Source organism: Palaemon carinicauda, chromosome 12 (genome assembly GCF_036898095.1).
Source record: "Palaemon carinicauda isolate YSFRI2023 chromosome 12, ASM3689809v2, whole genome shotgun sequence".
NCBI classification, from domain to species: Eukaryota; Metazoa; Arthropoda; class Malacostraca; order Decapoda; family Palaemonidae; genus Palaemon; species Palaemon carinicauda.
Window position 1 is genome coordinate 67,126,577 of NC_090736.1, and position 16,829 is coordinate 67,143,405.

General features: G+C 40.2%; 1 protein-coding gene across 4 annotated transcripts in view; it reads left to right on the plus strand.

Annotated features, from left to right (window-relative positions):
- LOC137651259 (ubiquitin carboxyl-terminal hydrolase 28-like) overlaps nucleotides 1–16,829 on the plus strand; it is a 36,887-nt gene that overhangs the window by 1,029 nt on the left and 19,029 nt on the right. The window contains exon 1 of one of the 4 annotated variants that reach the window (XM_068384507.1): nucleotides 5,190–5,311. The exons of 2 other annotated variants lie outside the window; for them this stretch is intronic. The gene's annotated coding sequence lies outside the window, so the exon portion shown is untranslated. Of the gene's footprint in view, nucleotides 1–5,189; nucleotides 5,450–16,829 lie in introns of those variants that run through there. One more of the 4 variants, XM_068384506.1, reaches the window with a different exon arrangement.

The following is a 16,829-nucleotide window of genomic DNA, read 5'->3' on the forward strand; positions in this document are numbered from 1 at the left end:
CTAAAGTTATACCCCAAGAATAAAGGTAACTCACATTCGGAAGTACAAGAGATGCGATATGGGAAAGAACCTAACTTAACCTAACATACGGCACTGCAATGAGGATTAGGATGTAACCGTCATCACTTCTCAAACATTTATTCTTGGAACTTTCACATTGGGGAAAGTTTAATTTAATTGAAACTGAGTTATGGTAGGTTTATAGTTTAAAAGAAAAAAAAATCAGTGGTTGTCAAAGGTAAGGAGAAGAATTGAACCAATTTTATGCATATATTTTGAAGAACTTCAATTTTTTCCTTAACTATTGACAAGTTTAATTTATATTGTTAAAAAAAAAAATATTTCCACATCTTGATAAATTATAGGAAAATGCAGTGATATATATACTGTAGGTACATACTGTATGAAAACATATAGGTGTATATGTATGCATAGGCTATATAGTCAACTTAGATATATATATATATATATATATATATATATATATATATATATATATATATATATATATATATATATATATATATATATATATATATATATATATATATTAAAATACAGCATTATATGAATCCTGACCTGTTTATCTTCCATCTAGAGAACTGATACATTGATAGAGATTTTTCATTTATATACAGTGAGAGTACAAACATTAGTTGAACAAAAGCAGATAAATACTGCCACGTGTGTTTGTGACAACACTTTGCCATTGGTGGTAAAAGAGAAAGCATCTTGAGTGACAGGTCAAATATGCAGGTATTTTAGACCTTCACTTATGGTAATAAGAGTTTATCTTGAATAATTCTCCCATCCATTTAGGTAGGTAGGTCAAGGTACTAGCCACCCATTGAGGGGACACTCCAAAATCAAACCATTGCTCTCTAGTTTTGGGTAGCCTCTGTGCCATGGTCATCCACTGTCAGGGGTTAGAGTTCTCTTGCTTGAGGTTACACTTAGGCATGCTATTTCTATCTGTTTCTTTATATCCTTTCCTTGTAGGAGCCTTGGCTTATAGCATCCTGCATTTTGAACCAGGTTACTGGTGTCATAGTTTAGATAGTGATGATAATGATAAGATCCAAAAACATCTACTGTACATACATTTATACCTGCACATTCACACATGTATATATATTGTCACCCTCATCATCCGCCATAACTAGTCCACTGCAGGACAAAGTCCTCAAACATGTCCTTCCATTCGCATCTGTTTATGGTCTTTCTATGCCAGTCTATACCCCCAAATTTTCTTAGGTCATCAGTCTATCATCTTCTCTTTCTTCCCCTGTATCTTTTGCAATCTCTAGGGTCCCATTCTGTTTTTCTTAATGTCATTCTCGTTATATTGCCCTGTCCATGCCCAGTTCTTTATCTTACATGTTATTAGAATGTCATCTACTTTAGTTTGCTCTTGTATCGATGTAGCTCTTTTGGTCTCTTGGTGTTATTCCCATCATTATTTTTTCCATAGCTCTTTGAGTTGTAACTAGCTTATGATCTAAAGCTTTAGTGAGGCTCCAAGCTCTTAAGCATAAATTAACACTGGTAGAACCCTCTGATTAAATACTTTTAGTTTTTAGAGAAAGTGTCATTTTACTTGTGATAATCTCATTCCATCCCATGTTCATCCTTATTTTAATTTCAGTCTCATGTACTTGGGAAACATTTACTGTTTGTACTAGTACATATATTCATTAACAGTCTCTAGAGGTTCATCTATAACCCTTATTTGGTGTCTGCATTTTCAGTGAACATTATCTTAGGTTTACTCATATTCATTTTCAATCTTACATTTCTTCTTTCTCTATTCAAATATTCTATCATCTTTTGCACTTCCTCCCATGATTCCCTAAAAGAAAAATGTCATCTTCAAACCTTAAGTTGTTAAGGTATCTGCATTCATATTCATTCCTACATTCTCCTAGTCTAAATTTTTAAAAACTTCTTCAAGGCATACTGTGAACAATTTAGAATTTCTCACTATCTTTATGTAGTTTTAGGATTGCTGTACTTCCTATATATATATATATATATATATATATATATATATATATATATATATATATATATATATATATGTGTATATATATATATATATATATATATATATATATATATATATATATATATATATATATATATACTGTATCTTTAAGTGTTTTAACATAAGATTCATCTATTCCTTGTCTTTAAAGGACTTTCATTACTGCCAAAGTATTGACTGAATCAAAAGCCTTCTCATAGTCTTTAAATGCCATGAAATACATAATGGTTTGTCATACTCTGATGATTTCTCCATTAATTGGTTGATTACATGGATATGGTCAGTTGCTGAATACTTGCGTCTAAAGTCTGCCTGCTCTCTTGCTTTATCAAAGTCTAGCTGTCTTTCTATTTTTTTAATATATATTTTTTATGTTACTGATTGGTGGTAATTTGTCAGGTCTTTTGTGCCTCCCTTTTTGTGAATTAGTATAATAATAGTTTTCCCGTGCTGTAGGTATAGAACATTCTTGCAGACATTTTGTGTAAAGTTCAGGAGTTTTACTATGAAATCTCCTTCATCTATCATTAAATCCATTTTTAGGCCATCTTCTGCTGTTTAGCCCCTTTTATACCTTTTAATGCTTTCTTTACTTCTCTTGTTGATACATATGGTACCAGCTCAGGTGTTTCATTATTTCTATTGGTAAAGTTATTGCTTATATCACTATTGTATAGCATTGTATGGAAATACTCTGCAGTTTTTATCACTTCATCTCTTTTGTTGATATTTCCATGTTCATCCTTTAAAGCAAACATCTGTTGGTACCCTGTTCCAAGTCTTCTTTTCCTTAATTTGATGCTTCTTCTTTTCTTTAGTGTTTCCATAATTTTGGTCTTGTTGTGTTTATGAATGTCTTGTGTTTTAATTTGTTTATTTTATCTCTCTTGGATTATACCCTCATTTTCAATCTTTTCTTTATTAGGTTTTTTGTTTTTTTCTGATAGTGTTACTTGATCTTGTTTAGGAACTTCTCCACCAATCTCTTGTTCTGATTCCAGTACAAATTTAGTTGAATTACTGTTCATTTCTTCTTTACTTGGTTCCATTACATCATGTAGCCGGAGTTATCTATTATGTATTGCTAAACTAAACTCATCAGATTTTTCTCTTATTACAGGAGTGTTTATTTTCTTCCTTAAAATTAGTTTTTCTCTTTCTTTCCATAGATATATACAGATTTTGCTTTTCACAATTATGTGGTCACTTGACTTTAACTTGTTTAACATTGTTATATCTTTCACTAAATTAACTGTATTTTCTCTGAAAATAAAATCTATTTCTTTTTTTCCATTTGAGATTATTCAAGTTCATTTTTATGTTCCTTTTTATAAAAGAAAAAAAAAAAAAGAAATTGTTACCTTAAGATCATTTCTTTCATTAAAATCCACAAGCATATCTCCTCTGTCATTCCTTGTGCCTATTCCGTACTGCTAATTCTCCTTTTCTTTTGACCTACTTTACCGTTGAAACCACCCAAAACATAAGTAAATTGAGTCTTATGATTTTTCATAGATATCTCCAGATCTTCATAAGAAGATTCTATTTCTTCCTCTGTATGGGATGTTGTTGGTGCATACTTTTGAATGTTCTTCTGTTTATGCATTACTTATTTATTTTGATAGCCATGCAATTCTGCTCACTAACTACAAAATTCTTTTGTGTTACCTGCAAGTTTTATTATTATTATTATTATTATTATTATTATTATTATTATTGAGAAAATCCTCTCCATTTTCTTTGTTCCTTTCATGGTATCTGAAGCAAAAAGACATGGCCCTCTTTTAATTCTATATACTTGTTAGGATTCCCAGCTTTAATTTCGTAAAATCCTATTATTTCTTAATTTGTTTATTTCGGTTCTTCAAGTAACACAGCAAGATCTTTCTTAGGCATGGTGATGACTTTTGTACACACACACACACACACACACACACACACACACACACACACACACACACACACACACACACACACACATATATATATATATATATATATATATATATATATATATATATATATATATATATATATATATAATATGAGGCACATAATTCCTAAGATAGAAACCAGGTATCACAAATATCAGGCTTGCTTAAATCGATTATAATTTACGATGCTGTAGATCTCATTGCATTTAGATACGTTGATTTTATACATGCCATGTCCAATATTCAAGTCATTATTAAAGATTACTTGTTATGAAAGAAAGAAGATAAAAATAAATGCCATCCAATTTAGCCCAATCTAAACAAGATCTGGACTTCTTGTTGGAACATTTTCTACCTAAATTTAAAAGAAAAAAATATATGGCACAAAATCTTATTAAGGTAGAATGTAGAATATGTTATATTTATAGGACTGTTCACTGAAAATTTAAAAGTGCAATGAAGTCAACAAATGCTTGTATTTGAGGTTAAAAATTTTAAAAATAAAATTTTAATGAGGCTTATGATGGAATATTGAGTGCTATAGATGATAGGAGTATATATATATATATATATATATATATATATATATATATATATATATATATATATATATATATATATATATATATATATATATATATATATATATATATATATATATATATATATATATATATATATATATATATATATATATATAAGCGATTCATCACATGATTAAATACTTTTAAGTAAATCATGTTTATAGTAGTATTAATAACAGTCATGATAATACTAATACCAGCAAAAGGAAAACGCAAAATATTTGGAAAACAATGAGAAACTAAATTTCGTTGGAAATAAATAAATAAACAAATTCTACTCCCGAATCCCGGCTCAAGTTCAGTTGCTGCCGCTGCCGCAGTGCCTGACAATATTGTCGAAATTCCAGAATTCAAAGTAGCCCTTTTTCTTACCCATGAACTTTTTATCTAAATTAATATAATTACAGATTCACCAACAGGTCAAGCAAGGAAAACAATCTTGCTGTCTTGTATTGAAAATAAAAAATTCTATTGCCATGGGACAACTGATATTTCTTGCTACATCTAAACACGCAAGATGACATTCAGATTTACAATTTTATCTTTGAGCTACAGAAGTATTGATGTACAATTTTATCTCCTGAGTTACAGAATTATTGTTGTGCAATTTTATCTCTTGAGTTACAGAATTATTGATGTGCTATAATCTCGATACAGCCAGTATTACGTTACGGAGAAAAATTGAGAGTTAATACAGGTTGTCAGTAGCAGCGCCATTTCATGGGTTGAATCGCCGCTCATCCAATCAGGTATAGCTTGACTATTGCTCAGTGTGTTAATCTTCGCAGTTTTCCTTGCTTTCAATCAAATTTTGCCATTTACGCACCACGAACAATATTATAAAGTGTTGTGCTCGGCCAATTGTGCCATAGTGATTTAAATTTGGCGTAAGTGTGTTATAAAGGTGGAGGTCGCAGTGGTGTAATCGGAAAGTGATTTTTTTACCCGTATGACTTTTTAGTTTTGATTAGCTTTAAGACTATGTAATACCTTCTTATAGTGATAACCAATGTCATTTAAAACAGACTTGTCCCTTTTTTCTGTAAGGCTGTTCCGCTGTTATCTTGGTCGGTTTGAGTTGGACATCTTGATGCCAAACCTGACCAAGATGTCTTAATGACTTGTTCCGTAGATCGCTAGCCTGGTGTAGCCCCAGTTTTTGGATGTAGTTTATGTGTAATACACTATATGGGCTAGTGTATTTCATAGGCATAAGCGAATATATACCTATCTGATCGGTAACAGGTAATTTGCCTTACATTACGGAAGTAGATATAAGGTAGACTTGACCTGCCTAACCCCAGCACCTGAACTTGCTACGGTTGATTAAGGCAGTTGAAGTTAAATGAAGGTGGCCTAAGTTTATGCTAGAATAAGTACAGTTGCACAGAAAATATATGTCTGCTATTCTATATTTATTGTCTAGTATGTAGCTTAAATGGAATACTTCATTGGAAGGGTGTCTTTTTTGTACTATAGTGCTGACTACATTTCTAAACCTTAGTGAGTTCATCTTACCTTTTTTTATTATCTGGTAGTTTCAAAGAAAATTTGGCAATGATTTTCTTTTTTTCAAATTAAAGAAAAACTGACAAAGTTTTCCATTGGTGCTGGCTCTAGTATACAGGGAAAGTTTTAGTTCTCTCCTGGCTAGCTGCCCTTGTCGATAGTTTATCTCTGAACAGAACTGTAAATTTTTACATCAGAACTGAAATGAAGGGGAGAAATTCTTCTCTGGTTTAGGGAAATATTGAAGTTGAAATACTTATAATATGACCATCACTACATTACAGTACTTTGTACCTTTCATTTTATTATCAAAATAGTTTAAAAGTTTTTCATGTTTGAAACAAAATTTGAATGATGCATAGCAAATTCAAAGTCCCATTTATTTGTCAGCTTAAGGTTATAGTTCTTGTGAATAACTTGACTCTCTTATTGTATAACTCTTCTGAGTATGTAGATTTTTTTTTTTTTTTTTTTTTTTTTTTAAAGCTGTGCTATTTAAAGGCAAGATTGTAAACTTATGGTTGAAGAGATTTGTTTCAATATGATATTTACCTGATAAATTTTCCCCACTAAAATGAATACAGCCTCAAGGTTGTGTAAGTTTGTAAGCAACTAAATCAATTGTTCCTGGAACATAAGTAAATGTTCTTTATTCACATTACATAACCTGATAATGTGTCATGAATTATTCTTTTATTGCTCATCTCTGAGAACTAATTTCGATTTCTTCCTCACTTGTAAGTTTTGAGTAAATGACACAGGATAATAAGAATTTGTTGTCATTACTCAAAAAGTGTTATGTAAGAAATGGATTTGTAAACTTTCCTTATGATTAGATTAAAACTAATACAGTAGGCTTTTTCTGGTGTTGGAAATTTGGAGAAAAGAAAAATATTTACTGAGAGTGGCTTCTCATTCATGTTTCTACTGTATAAAATGTTTGTATCTATTCCCTAATTATTATTATACTGTATATGTCTCATGATTACAATTTTGTGAAATACCATAAAAGAGGTGTCATGCATACACAGTATGTAATGTAGATAGTTTTCATGAAAAGTATACCAGGCATTTAGAGTTTTGTCTCTGTAAAGCAATTTTATTCTCAGTCGACGCAGTTACATTACAGAGAAAGTGGGTTGTCGTCAGTGGTAGTAAATAATTTTGGTGGTATGTTGATGAAAAATTACATTTATTTATTTATACTGTATATATTTGTAACGTAGATCAGACTTTTTGTCGTATCTTTCATTCCAGTCCTTAGTTTTATTAATTTCTATAATTAGTTGAAGGTTCAGAAGGCATTGCTCTATTTATAGTTTTTCTATAATCACTAATATTCTTTGTTACTACTATTTCTTCCATGGACTTTTGTAATGATCAGTATCCTGTTATATGATGACCTTTGTAAAGAACCGTATCCCTGACTTTTTGTTAGAATTATAATCGTTTTGTGCGTGGTCTTTCTCTCGCTTTGGTCTCATGAGTTATCTAAGTACTGCTGCTTCAGTCTTATGTCATATTTTGGAGCACATTATTCTCATAGTTGTTGAAATACAGAGTACATGTTGAACTGTACAGTAGCTTATCACCATTCTGTATACCATATTCATTTTCATGTATGTTGAGTAATTTATAGAGTAACATTTTATTCCTGTTGTCAAGATTTTAGTATGGCAAATTTGTTATTTGTTCCGTAACTGGAATACAAACCTATGCTATTTATTTAGGGGTTTTACTTTCAGTGAAGCTGAAATGACGAGCCATTAAAATTTAGTGAGGATTAACTACCCATTCCGCTAGATAAGTTTGGTACCGCTCCCACCCCTCCTCACCAGTATTTTGGACTGCCATTAATGCTTTTTGTTTGTGCTTTCTCTTTAATAGTGTGTGTTTGTGTTGACTTCTGCTGACCATGCGTACCTGCCCTTGACTTGAAGGCCGGCCCTGCGGTACCTTCTTGTCGGCCGTGGACACCTACCGGCACACCTTTTGTCCCGCCTGCAGAGGTCAATGGTATGATAGTGGTAATAAGTGTAATGAGTGTCGGGATTGGTCTGCCTCACAGTGGGAAAGGTTTGGGCTACGGCAGAAGAAGTCTAAGCGGGATATCTCTCCTTCGAAGTTTCCTTCGAAGGGAAAAGCCCAAGACCTCTTCTCTTCTTCCACCTCCCGACCTTCCTCAGAAGCTCCTACTCATTTTGCCTCTAGCGAGAGACCGTCGAGCAGTAGCGTAGACCCTTTAATTTGTGGCCAATCCCAGTCCTCAAGGGATTGTGTTGCTTCCCCTAGCGAAGCGGCCCCCACCTTTCCCCCCTGGTGAGGCCATATGTATGCCTTCTGTGTTACAGTTGTGGTCGTCCTTGTGGCTTCCAGGTCTGCCCTACAAGGACCCCTTGCTGCAACTTATCCTGCGCAGTGCGAGTGTGCAGTTTTCGTCGGCTTCGGAGGTGGATCCTCAGTCTCTCGTCGACGTTTTGGTGTCAGAGGCGTCTTCTGTGGCCACTGCCGATGCCCCTGCCCCTCCAGACTCTCCAGCTGTTGGTGCCAATGATGTTTCCTCCATTCCTGTTCATCCTTCGAGGGGGAAACTTAGTCCACTGTCTGTCTCTCCTACGAGTGTTTCTTCCCCTCGGGGGAGTTCTCTCATAGAGACACTTCTTCCAGGGACTGCTGCTCAAGGTTAGCTTGCTGATCCTACGGCCCCTAGTGGGCGTCCCCGTTGTAGAGCTTGCTCTCCACTTCGTCTTAGAGGTTGCCCCTCACCATCGGTGGAAAGGCGGCTCTTCAGCCTCGTCTTTGCAGCTGTCCCCTGCAGAGGTGCCTCCGCTTCAGTTGTTTTCTGGCCCTCGACCTTTGCCCGCTCCTGGTCCTTCTGACAACGCTACCGCTAGTCCTTGCACTTCGGCCCTGGACTCTCTGCAGATTGTTCATGATCTTCATCGGTAGATGTTCGCCCTTCCAAAGGGCACATCCCTGTTTCTGTTCGACCTTCCAGCCGATTTTCTGACCTGTAGTCAACGTTTCTGTCTCCTGTACTTCCTCCGGAGGTTCTACCTAAGCGTTGAGTTATGCACCAATGCTCTCCAGCTCGCCAGTGCCCTGCAGTGCACCAGCGATCTCCAACAGCACGTCAGCGCCAGCCTGCGCTCCAACGCTTTCTTGAGAGTTTTCGCTCCAGCGCTTCGACGTTCGCCTGACCGCCAGCCTTGTCCTGCTCGTCCCTAGCGTCCTTCAATGCCCCAGTGATCTCCCGATTGCCGGCGCTCTCCATCGCACCCCGCCGTTCCAAAGAGCAACGTTTGCCAGCTTGCCAGTGCTATTGCGCTCTCCAGCTCAAGCTTGTCAGCGCTCTCATGTGTAGCCTTGATCTCTGGCAAGCCAACGCTCTCCTGTACAAAAGTTATCTCTAAACCACCAGCCCTCTCCTGCACGGCAACGCTCTCCCAAGCGCCAGCGCTCCACTCCGCATCAGCGCTCTCCTGTGCCAAAGCTCTCTCCAGCTCATCAGCACCTTCCAGCTCGCCAGTGCTCACCTGCACGTCAGCGCTCTCCTGCGCATTCACCGGGAACTGCGCACCAGCATCCTCTGTGCAGTGCCGTACTGCGCACCTGCGCGCTCCTGTGCATTCTTTGGAAACTGCGCACCAGCATCATCCTGCGCAGAGCCGTACTGCGCACCCGCGTTCCCCTGTGCATTCTCTGGAAACTGCACACCAGCATCCACCTGCGCAGTGCCGTACTGTTCGCCCACGCTTTCCTGTGCATTCTCTGGAAACTGTGCACCAGCATCATCCTGCGTAGTGTCTTACTGCGCGCCAGCACGTGTGTGCACAAGCGCTCACCGACGCACTTGCGCTATGGCTATGAGCAGGTTCTACTGGCTTCTAGGTTTAAAGAACATCGAATCTACAGGTCACTATCGCCTCATTCCCCTCCCCTCATACGCATCACAGTGCGACCGCTGGGGAAAGGGGAAGGGGTCTCCACAGAAGGGTTCAGGATCCTGAAGGTGCCTTCCTCTAAGGCAGACCCATCAACAACAGAGATTCCTCGCAGGGAACCTTCAGTCCCTTTCCCTTCAGGGGATCTGTCTGACAGTGCGTCAGTCAGTCAGAGTAGGGATGTAAGCCTTCAAGCCTGCTGTCTGCCAGCTTTTTGGAGCATCCTACAACTTAAGCTGACCTACTGCAAGGAACCACGGCTTCTTCTTCTCCCCGGAAGAGGAAGAGAGGAGTCTCAGTTGCAGTCACTTCCCCGAGGGTAAAGCTGACTCCTGTTAGGCCATCGAGGCTTGCTCCTCCTGCATCTTCCACCGTACACTCTCCTACCTCACTTCTGCCGATGGAGTCACGTGAGTGAGGGGCTTCCTCTCTTCCATCTTCAGAGAAAGTTTCCCCTTGCACGGAAAGTTCACCACCGATGGAAGTCAGGAGAACACGACCATCCGGCCTTCGATGCTTGAGTCCTACCTCCTTCCTCAGAAGAAACATAAGGACTCCAAGACTTTTCTGAAGTCCATGAGAGGGAAAAGACACGGTCTTAGTGTCTCTAGTACCCAGAAGCACTCAAAGACCAGTGTAGCCTTGCCTTGGTCTCAGGGTCTTAAAGGTGCCAGGGCTAAGATTGCCCTACAGATCTCTGAACTCTGCTCCTCCCAAAGTTCCGGCTTTACCACCAAGCTTCTCTCACCTCCTCGTCTCCAGCAGAGGAGGTAATTTGATATCTTAGACGAGTCTCGTCCAACTCTTCCCCTCCATCACGCCTTGGAAAAGCTCACCAAGGGAGTCTCTCTAGAGAGACTCCCCAACCGACAGGTCTCATTCTCGGCAACCGAGATCCTTAATCGTAAGGTCATGAAGTACGCCATGCAGGCTACTTCGTGGCTTGATGTTTGGTTAGGAACCTTGGAAATCCTGGTACGAACTGAGGATTTCTCCAAGGAACGTACCAGGAAAGCAATGAAAACTTTCCTGCTTTCAGGCACCTGCACGATCGAGTTTCTCGCCCATCAAGTTTCAAGCTTATGGGCGAATACCATTCTGAAACATCGGGACGAGGTGTCAGTAAGATTCCACCAGCTAGTCCCAAATGCCGAGATCGCCAGGCTCAGGAATTCCTCTTCAGAGGGATCCCATCTATTTGAGCTTAAGGACGTGGAACATGCTGCTGAGAGATGGAGGAAGTCCCATCAGGACTCCCTCCTCCATAGGGCTTTTACATCCAAGCCCAATAAACCACCAGCTCCTCAGCAGTCCCGTCCAACAAAGATCATGACGAACAAGACAGCAGCGAAGACAACGGTATCTAAGTAGCCCTTTCCGGCCAAGGACAGGAAAGGCACAATCCTCCAGCAGAGGAAATTATTCTAGAGGGAGTGGCCGAGGCCGAAAACGCTTGGATAAGCACTCCCCCTGCTTGTCCACCAGTAGGGGGATGCCTGCAAAGTTGCTAGGACAAGTGGAAGCAACTTGGGGTCGAACCCTGGACAATCTCCGTGATTCGTTTGCGGTATTGCGTCCCGTTCATAACATCTCTCCCTTCCCTGACCAGGAATCCAGTGTCATTAGATTCCTTTGTGATGGGATCAGCAAAGGGGCTAGCCCTCCGGGAAGAAGTCCAGACCCTGTTGAAGAAGGACTCTCTTCAGGAGGTCCTCGATGAGTCTCCAGGCTTCTTCAGTCTACTCTTTCTTGTGAAAAAGGCTTTGGAGACCTCTCAGCTCTGAACAAGTTTGTCAAACAAACTGTTCAGCATGGAGACTGCAGACACGATCAGACTAGCGGTAAGACCACAGAACTTCATGTGCACACTGGACCTAAAGGATGTGTACTTCCAGATCCCAATCCATCTGTCTTCAAGGAAGTTCTTAAGATTCAGCCTAGACAACAGGAAATACCAGCTCAAGGTGCTGCGTTTTGTCTTTCCATAGCACCTCAAGTCTTCACCAGAGTTTGCGCAAGTGTCATCTTGGGCACACAGGATTGGCATCCGTCTCCTTCGTTATCTGGATTACTGGCTAATCCTAGCAGACTCGGTGTTAACCTTTCTTCAACATTGAGACAAACTTCTGAGGTTTTGCCAAGATCTGGGGATCATGGTAAACCTCGAAAAGTCCTCCCTGCTTCCTACGCAGAGACTGGTAGAGTACAGTATACCTAGGCATGATAATAGACACCAATCTTCACAAAGCCTTGCCATCAGACGACAGAATATCGAGGCTGAGAATGTTCGCAAGACCCTTTCTCAGACAAGAAGAGCTTTCAGCCCAGACGGGGTTACGTCTCCTTGGTCACCTATCATCGCTGGCCCGTCTAGTTCCCAATGGTCGCTTCAGGATTAGATCCCGGTTGTGGCAAGTCAAGTCCCTGTGGATCAGGTTCTCAATATCCTGGACATCTGGATCCCTATGGGATCAGCGGAACACAACGGACCTCGAATGGGGGTGTCGGACAAGAACCTACGAAAGGGAGGGGACCTTCTCGTCTTCCCCCCGGATTTGATGCTGTTCTCAGATTCTAAAAAAAAAAAAAAGGGTGGGGGCCCCACGTGCTGCACCACGTGACTTCAGGCCTCTGACCTGGTCAGAGTCGGAAGAGTACCGCCTCATAAATCTCCGAGAGATGAAGGCCGTATTTCTAGCCCTTTAACAGTTCCAACAGTTCCTTCCGGCCACTCAGTGGTAGTGATGAGAGACAACACCACAGTACAGTATTAGCTTACATCAACAAACAAGGAGGTGCTTTTTCGCAGCAGCTATCCCATCTAGCAGTAGAGATGCTGAGATGGGCCAATATTCACTCGATAACACTATCGGCATGATTCATTCCGGGCAAGAGGAATATGCTCGCCGACAACCTGAGCAGATCATCTCAGATAGTGAGTACCGAGTGGGTTTTGGATCATCTAGTAGCCAACAAAGTCCTGACTTTGTGGGGTTCTTCGACAGTAGATCTCTTTACAACGGCCTTGAACTTCAGGCTCCTATTGCACTGCTTCCCAGTCCCAGACCCCAAGGCTCTCTGGCAAGATGCATTCCAATAACGGTGGGACAACATCGATGTTTACGCCTTTCCCACGTTCTGTCTGATGAGGAGGGTACTCAACTAGGCCAGAACATCGGTCAACCTTTCTATGACAATCATAGCTCTGCTATGGCATCACGCAGAATGGTTTCCGGACCCTCTGGAACTCCTGATAGTCTCCCCAAGAGAACACCCTCCACGACATGATCTACTCAAACAACCATATGCCAACATATTCCACAAAGCCGTAACTTCGCTACGACTTCACGCCTGGAGGCTATCCAGCATTTCCTCTCACAGAGAGGATTTTCACAAGTCGCAAGCAGGACCGGATGTCTGGATACATGCAAAAGTCATCAGCAGCAGTCTACCAGGAAAAGTGGAAAGTCTTCTGTGGTTGGTGTCATGGAAGGGGTATGTCTCCTCTCGATGCCGCTATTCCAGTAGTAGGGTAGTTTGTCGTGTATTTGCGTGAAGAAATGTGCCTGTCAGTCTCAGCGGTAAAAGGCTATCGCTCGGCCTTAAGCCTCGCCTTTAGACTGAAAGGAATGGGCACTTCTTCATCGCTAGAACTTTCCATACTCATACGGAGTTATGAACTTACCTGTCCTCAGTCTGAAGTGAGACCTCCCCCATGGAATGTGGTTCAAGTTCTGAGATCTCTAAAAAGACCTCACTATGAACCATTACGCCAGGCAACAGATCGCCACCTCACTCGATAGACGGTGTTCCTGCTAGGTTTGGCCAAGCGATTCAGTGAACTTCATGGTCTCTCATACAACATCGCCCATTCAAGGGGATGGGGAGAGGTAATGTTCAGCTTTGTCCCTGAGTTTGTTGCTAAGACTCGGAACCCAGGAGTAGCGGATCCTTGATTCAAGTCCTTCCGGATTTTGAGTCTCCGTTCTGTAACAGATGACCCTGATCATCTCTTACTCTGCCCAGTGAGGAGTTTGAGGCTGTACCTTAAGAGAACAGTCGCAGCCCGTCCCTGTGTGCTGGCACTCTTCGTCAGCACAGGGAGAATCAAGAGGAGGGTCACCAAGAACACCATCTCGGCATGGATTTGCAAGGTCCTAGACCATGTGGTGAATCCAGACCCTCCTCATTCACGTTGCCCCAGAGCTCATGATGTCAGGGGCGTAACTACGTTCCTGGCATTCAAGAGGAACTTCTCAGTGACACACATTCTTCAGGCTGTGGTGTGGAAACGTCAGAACATTTTCACAGCCCACTACCTGCAAGGAGGCTCGATACGTTTTCTATTGGCCCTGTGGTGGCTGCACAATAGCTGGTACAATACCTTAAACTCCTTATTGGACCAGTAGCAGAAAGTTGAGGCCACTGTTACCCAGTTTTAGTCTGCATGAATGAAAAGGTTTGACTGGCTCTTATTCTTTTCTTCATCCTCCCCTCTCTTGGGAAAAGCAGCATCCTGGGTTCTCTGCCTAAGCTGACCTCAAACCATTGCAGGTAAACCATGCTCCCTTGTGTACCTAGTATTAAGCTAATACTGTTTCGTCCCCATACCCTGTCGAGGTGGTATTGGGAAAGTCTTGGTTACAACAGTTTTCCTACAGAAGACTCTTCATAACTTTCACCTGGACAATCACACTTCTAAATATCTCAACACACAGCTTGCTTAATAAGGTTTTAACGAGGTGCGGGGACTCCTTATTTTGGTTACAAATATACTTGGATAAGGAGCCCCCGGGGAAAGCCCAAAAGTCAAATTGGCAGGGACGTCCACCCTTCCCAATGGGTGAGTCATCCCTAAATAAATAGTGTAGGTTTGTTTTCCATTTACGGAAAAAATTACAAATTCATAGATAATTTGTATTTTTCCTAACGATACAAACCTTTAGCTATTTATACAAACTTACCCGCCGGCCCTATCCCCCTTGAAGTCCTACCTCCAAGCTAAATGAGCTAAATCACTGGTGTGTGAGCGGTCGCAAGTTTCCCCCCCTACCCCTGCTAACTATTGGAATGGGTAGTTAACCATCGCTAAATTTTAATGGCTCGTCATTTCAGCTTTGCCGAAAGCAATACCCCTAAATAAATAGCTGAAGGTTTGTATTGTTAGGAAAAATAAAAATTATCTACAAATTTGTCATTTCACCACAGGGTTTTGGACTCAAGTTTTTTAACATATGGTCTTCAATCGTACTGTATATATATTTTTTTTTTTTTTCATCATTTGGTCTCATGACTTTTGGGGGTCTTGTTGTATTTACCTTTTTTAGTAGCTGAAATTTTTATTTCTCAATTTTTGCATGTCTTAACTTTGTTCTGTTGTCAAGCCCTGTATGTGTAAATGTTTTGCCTGCTTTGTTTATTTATTTGAAATGTCATGATTGTGGATATTCTTTTCCTCATTTTAATGACTTCATGTGAGCAAAGTTGGTTCTAAAATTGTATATCCCATTTTTTTTTTTTTTTTTTTTACTTTTGACATCCACTCGTGTTTCCTTTGTCTTCAAATTAACTACAACCTTATTACCTTATTAAATTACCTTCACTTCCACCTGCCACATTATTGCATTTTCTTTATTATTGGTGAGTCTGTCACATTTACAATGTCATTACAACCCCTCTTACATATTGGAGAGGGATTTTACTGTATTGACATTCCACAGGTAAATTGACAAGCTTTGAAATACAAAAAAGGTAGGGTGTGGGCAAAACATTTCAAGACCCACCAATTTCGACAGACAGGCATACTAGGTTTCAGTGAGCTCTGTAACTATACCCATCAGTTTTCATCAGCATGGGTCTCACGTTGAAACTCCGTCAAAGATCTTAATAAAATTTCCTATCTATCATTTGATTTTACTGGATTTTTAATTGTGCTGTAATTTTTTTTTTTTTTTTAATATTGAACATTACATTAATTAGATTAGTTTTGGAATACTGTAGTACTGTACTCATACTTGTGAATACTGTACATTAAGTTACTCTCTTCCTAATCTTGACTTTTCTTACTTTGTTTTTTATAGCAGGGGTAAATTCTGAATTAGGACACTGATAGACTTAGAAAAGTTTGATATAAGATTATTTGGACAATTGGAATTTTTAGGTCATATTAAGGAACCAGAGTCTAATTGATATTTGACAGAAAAGATAACGGACCATAACCTCATAATAAAGTTACCGTAATTGGAATGATAATATCACAGTACTGGACAGTCAAAGCTGCAACCTGAAATAGAAAAGCAGAATGCTATAAGCCATAGTTGTTCCAACACGAAGTACTTACCTCGAACTACTTTCTTAGGAGTATCTGGGATCTCCTTCCCATCCGACCAGAGTTTTGTGTAGTTTACCCTAAACCCATTTTATATGAGGGGTAACCTCAGGCGGAGTGATACACGCCCTGAGGCTATCCCCGGGTCAGAAACCATGCTTGCTCAGGTCTCGACCTTCAGTAAGTTCTCTGGTCGCGTCGCGATATCATCTCGCCGCTCTCCTAATCCCAGTGTGACTTTGTGTGTCCCCGACCCCTTTGTGTCTCACGCGGTACCCACGTGGTCCCCTTGTGCTTTCTCTTTGTGCTTTCCCCGTGCGTGCTTGTGTCTCATAGTGCTTTCTCCTGCATCATGGAGCATCCTCGCCGTTGTCCTGGGCCTATGGCCGGTTTTTTCGTTTGGAGCGTTCCTCTCGAAGCCCGAAGTTGACCCGCACTTCTTATGTTCCTCGTGCAGGGGCAGCGTTTGTTCCCCTTCCGCCATGT